Source organism: Suricata suricatta, chromosome 6 (genome assembly GCF_006229205.1).
Source record: "Suricata suricatta isolate VVHF042 chromosome 6, meerkat_22Aug2017_6uvM2_HiC, whole genome shotgun sequence".
Lineage (NCBI taxonomy): Eukaryota > Metazoa > Chordata > Mammalia > Carnivora > Herpestidae > Suricata > Suricata suricatta.
Genome location: NC_043705.1, coordinates 96207755 through 96213849, shown reverse-complemented (window position 1 = coordinate 96213849; position 6095 = coordinate 96207755). Strand labels below are relative to the sequence as shown.

The window sequence follows — 6095 nt, the reverse complement described above, 5'->3', positions numbered from 1 at the left end:
ATTTAGAATTTTAAAAGAAAGAGAATATACTTTCACTAATTGTCCCTCTTGTGCCAAAAGAAAGTCACTAAAAAAGTAAGTAGGTGTCTTCATAATTATGAAATTGCTAAGGTAGTATTCAGGATTTTCTACTAAGTCAGTGACTATAAGGAGATCTATGGCACTAAAAGTGTTGTAAACAGTGGCTCAGTGCAGTGAGTAGCCTGAATCCATCCAGAATGGCTGTACCCAATTTTGACATGTTATGGGTAAATGTGCCTGGAAAATAAACCAAAGACCCATAATACCATATAGTTTTCTAAACTGTGTTTTGTGGATAACCTGTTTTCCTTAAAGGCTGATCTACTTCAATAATCTGACTTACATCAGTGGTAATTCTGATTTGACAGATGTAACCTAACCAACTACCATTATGTACCATTACCTTATGGTACTAAGGGATGTATCTTTCAATAAAGTTACTGACATGCATTCCTTTGCTGGGTAGTTTGTGTTTGTTTATCTTCTGGTTTAACTATTTTGGCAATGTGATGCCAGAACCACAATAAAATCTGTCTCCACTCAGTAAATTTAAATTTAGAGAAAAGTAAGATGCATGGTAGCAGAAACAAAATTTCTATTAGTATGCCTATAACCGAATTGTTGCTTTACTTGCTAATGGCTTTTTAGAAGACACAAGATGACAAATATGTTTAATGTGCATTAAAAAGGTGGTGTTTATGCAAAATTCGTTACTTCTCTCATTTAGATTCATGATTATTGGGGAGATCCTTAATACAAATTCACCCTTATATTCAGCTCACTTGAAGTTCTGTACTAACTGTCTTACCTTAATTAAATGGCATTCCAGCAAGGTGGTTGGTAATGAAAGGTAACAACCAGGTATTGTGTTAACCTGCTTAGATCAATTGGTAATTTGATCTGAAACAAGACAGGATTTTGAATCGATCATGTTTAATTAAACTAAGACCATGTGAACACTGCAAAGGGTTACTGAACAAAAACTTATAAAGGAAAGTTCCTTTTGCACTTGGTTTAGATATACTTAAGTATCCCTCTTTTCAGTGTTAGTTTTAAAAAAGGCACCTGAACCTTATGTATTTCAAATTATATAGCATACTATCTAAAAACACAAAATTCTGGGGGCCTACCTGGCTCAATCTATAGAGCATGTGACTTGATCTCTGGGTCTTAAGTTCAGGCCCCATGTTGGATATAGAGCTTGCTTAAAAATATAGAAACACATTTCTAGATCTAACATTTGTGATTAGCAATGATAGTTTTTTACTGGCAGGTACTAACGTCATTTTTTATATGAATCTTCTCTAATCCTCCAAACTAAATGAGAATATCCCAATTTACAAATGAACTGGAGCCACAAAAAGACAAAAAGGCAAGTCATTAGCCCAAGGTCACATATCTGCTACTTGGAGTAAGGATTTAAATCCAAGCAAAGGCTGTGCTCTTAACCACTGTGCACATTACCTCCCCAAATAGACGATTACACAGACTTATGAAATTGTATACTTTACAATCAAAACTATATTCTGGCCACATTAACTTAAGTGCCACCATCGTGATCAAAAAATAATCCTTTGGAATTTATTTTTCCTATTTTATACAAATACAATAGTTTTTATAAGATGTGTTATTGTAATTTTTCATACCCAACATGAGTAAACATCAGCCAAATAAGCTTGATTTACAGATGCCAATTTGTGGGGGGGGGAGGGGTCTGGCTAACTCAGTACAGCATGCAACTCTTCATCATGGGGTCCTGAGTCTGGGCCTACACTGGGGGTAGAGAATACATTAAAAAATTAAATAATAAAATCTTAAAAGATATGCTAATTTTTTGTATCACTTTGGCAAAGTAGCTTTTGGAGCAATTAAAATCAGGAATAAAAAAGGATTACTAAATAATGATTAAAAAAATCAACTTGCCAAGAAGACTTGGCAATTGTAAATTTGTGTGCACCTAAAAATCAGAACTTAAAAAAATAAATAAAATCAGAACTTAAAATACAAGAAGTCAAAACTGACAGCATTGAAAAGAGAAATGGACAAAGCTTCAACTACATCTGGAGACTTAAAAACTTACCAGTAATCCATAGAACTACTAGGAAATCAGCAAGAAGATAGAAAAACTGAATGAAACCAACAACTAACTGGATCTACTTGACATAAATTATAACAGCAGAATAAGTATTCTTTTCAAATAGACATGGAACATTCACCAAAACAGACCATATCCTGGGTCACAAAAGAACTCTTAAGAAATTTAAAATAACAAAAATTACAAAGTATGTTCTCTGATCATAAACGAGAAATTAAGAACAGTAACAGGAAAATCTACAAACACTTGGAAACTTACCAACAGACTTCTCAATAATTCATGGCTCTAAGGGGAAGTCTAAAAGGAGTAAAATATTTTGAAATGAATGAAAATATCAAAATGTACGAAATGTAGCTAAACCAGTGTTTAGAGTAATTCACACTACTTTTATTAAGAAATTCCCTTTTATTAATTCAATTAATTTAAGAAAAAAAAGCTTCAATAAGCGTCCAGAGAAAGAAACTAGAAAAATAGCAGAATAAACCCAAAGCAAGCATATGGAAAATGGTCACAAAAAAGGAGGGGTTAAAAAAAAAAAAATCAATGAAACCGAAAACAGTAAGAAATAGCAACAAAACTAAAAACCAGTTCTTTGAAAAAAAAGCAATGAAATTGATGAATCTCTAGCAAAACTGACAAGACCCAAATGACCAATCTCAGGCCTGAAAGAGGTACCATTATTTTAAAAGGGCACTCAGGACCTAACACAACTATGCATATCAAGTTGGATTAAATGAATCAATACCTTGAAAGACACGAGCTACCAGACCTTAACTAAAATAATGTAAACTAAAACAAAATTAACTAGATAACCTGAGTATTTTCTATTCTCAAAAACTGAATTCAAGGGGAAATTGGGTGGCTCAGTTGGTTACGTGTCTGACTTCGGCTCAGGTCATGATCTCATAGTCAGTCTGTGCAGACAGTTTAGAGCCTGGAGCCTGCTTTGGATTTGGAGTCTCCCTCTCTCTTTGTCCCTCCCCAACTCATGCTCGCGCGCGCTCTCTCTCTCCCAAAAATAAATGAACATTAAAAACATTAAAAAAAAAAAACTGAATTCAAGTACCTGGCTGGCTCAGTTGGTAGAGCATGTGACTTTTGACCTTGGAATCATTGGTTTGAGCCCCGCATTAGGCGCAAAGATGGACTGAAACTGTTTTCTAATTGAATTTGTTGTTTAAAATCTTACTGGCAAATCCCATAAAACGCTGCAAGAAGACAACATAAATTATACAAATCTCTTCTAGGAAGTAAAACCACTTCCCAATTAATTTTATAAGGCTAGCATTACCATGGTAACAAACCAAGACAAAGATAATACAAAAACAAAAACTATTAACCAATATCTCATATGAACAGACACAAAAATCTTCAACAAACAAATCCAGATACATAAACTGCAGTAACATACCATGACCAAGTTTGGGATGTATGAAAATACAAGCAGGTTCAAAATTTGAAAATTCAATCAAAATTTTGAAAACCAAACAGGACAGGGATGGCCACTTCTACCACTTCTATTTCTCCAGCAAGTGCAATACAACAACAAAAAATAGACTCATGGGGTAGTGATTAAATAAAACCTCCTGTTTGTGGTTTATGAAGAAAATCCCAGGAATTCATAACAAAAACTCCTAGAAATAAGTTTAGCAAGGTTAGCCAAGTCACCGCATGCAAGGTCAACAAACAGAAATCGAACATTTCTATGCACTAGCTATATGCAATTAGAAATTGAAATTTTAAAAGATATATCATTTACAACAGCTTCACAAAATGAAAACTTAGGAATAAGTCTAACAAAAGATGTAAATGCTTTATCAGCTGAAAATCACAAATTGGTCAAGAATGAAATAAAAAAGATCCTAAATGGAGAGATGTCCCATGTTCATGGATTGGAAAACTTATGCTATTTCAATGAAAACCCTAGCAGGACTTTTTTGTAGATACAGACTAACTGATTCTAAACTTTATACAGAAAGGCAAAGAAAGTGAAAACAGACAAAACAATTTTGAAAAATATTAAACTGATGGAATCTTCTACCCAATTTTAAGACTTACCATAAAACTATGATTATCAAGGCAGTGTGGTATTTGTGAAGGGACAGACACATACATCAATAGAATATAACAGGAAGACCAAAAACAGACCCATATAAATAGCAACTGATTTTTGACAAAAGTGCAAAAACAATTTAATGAAGAATGGAGTGGCTTTTTCGATAAATTATTTCCAAACAATTGGACATCCTCATGCAAAAATATGAACTTCTACCAAACACTTCACAGTTGATACAAAAAATAATAATAATAACTTAAAATGAGTGACAGGTCTAAATGTAAAACGTACAATAAAACTTAAAAGAAAACAATGGAAAAAAATCTTCATAACCTGGAACTGCACCAAGAGTTATTAGACACAATACCAAAAGCATGATGAATTAGATAGAATACATCAAAATTAAAAACATTCATCCTTTAAAAGACACATCAAGAAAGTGGAAAAAAAAAAACACACAATAGAACAAAATATATACAAATAACATAAGAGACTTGTGTACAAAATAAGGACCTCTTAAAATAACTCAATTTAAAAATGGGTAAAGGATCTGAATAAGTATTTCTCCAAGAAAGATAAATAAATGGCCAATAAGCACAAGAAAAGATACTCAACATTAATAGTCCTCAGGAAAACGCAAAAATAAAAACACAGTGTGATACTAGTTCATAACCACTAGGACGGCTAAAAATTTTTAAAAAACACATAAAAGTGTTGGCAAAGATGTGGAGATATTAGAAATTCATATATTACTGGTAGGAATGTAAAATGGTGTAGCAACTTTGGAAAACAATCTAGAAATTCCTCAAATAATTACACATAATTTCTATAGAACTTGAAATTCTATTTCTAGGCAAGAAATGAAAATATACATGCACATAAAAACTTGTACTTGAATGTTTTAGCTTTTATTAATAATAGCCTAAAGGTAGAAACCTCTCAAATGTCCATCAACTGATAAATGGATAAACGTATGGCAATTATACAATGGAGTATTATTCAGCCATATAGAAAGAATGAAATACTGACAAGCTAGAACATAGATGAACAACTAAAACATCATGTTAAGTGAAAGAAACCAGGAACAAAAGACCTCATATGATTCCATGTATATGAAATGTCTAGAAAAGAGAAATTCATGAGATAGAAAGCAAATCAGTGGTTGCTTGGCTGGTGGCTTGGGCAAGGGAGAGTTGATAGCTGAAAGGTATGAGGTTTTCTGAAGTGATGAAAATGAAAACTGACTATAGGTAAGTAGATGACTACACTAAAAACCATTGCATTATATACTTCCCTGGTTTTTTTTTTAAACATTTATTTACTTTTTGAGAGACAGAATCTGAGCAGGGGAGGTGCAGAGAGAGAGGGAAACACAGAACTTGGAGCAGGCTCCAGGCTCTGAGCAGTCAGCACAAAGCCCAATGTGTGGCTCGAACTCACAAACCAGGAAATCGTGACCTGAGCCAAAGTTGGCCACTTAACCAATTGACCCACCCAGGCACCCCTGAATTATATACTTTCAATGGGTGAAACGTACAGTATGTGAATTATTTTTCAATAAAGCTGTTGTTTTCCTTAAAGTATTACTTAGGATTCCATTACTGTAACATTCTTGAAAAGACAAATCTAGACACAGCCATAATCAGTGGCTGCCAGGGTCTGAGGTTAGGAATGGTGTATAACTACTAAGAAGAGCAGTTTTTGTGCTGATTAAACTAACCTCTTGCAGTGCATGGCTGGCTCAGTCAATAAAGCATGTGTCTACTTGATCTCAGGGTCGAGTTTGAGCCCAATGTGGGGCACAGAGCTCAATCTCCTGATTTAAGAGGTGCTTACACATATTCTACATGTTAAAATTCACAAAACTTACGAATAGAATCTACATGTTAAAAATTCACAAAACTATGGGGGAACCTGAGTGAC

The 6095-nt window shown here is 33.7% G+C and overlaps 1 long non-coding RNA gene across 1 annotated transcript; it reads right to left on the bottom strand.

The window, feature by feature from the left end:
* Nucleotides 1-937: 937 nt before the first annotated feature.
* On the bottom strand, nucleotides 938-3043 carry LOC115293711. Its single transcript, XR_003909568.1, has 2 exons — nucleotides 2375-3043; nucleotides 938-1794 (listed from the first exon to the last, which is right to left on the bottom strand). It is a non-coding gene; the product is annotated as an uncharacterized LOC115293711 (long non-coding RNA).
* Nucleotides 3044-6095: the final 3052 nt, after the last annotated feature.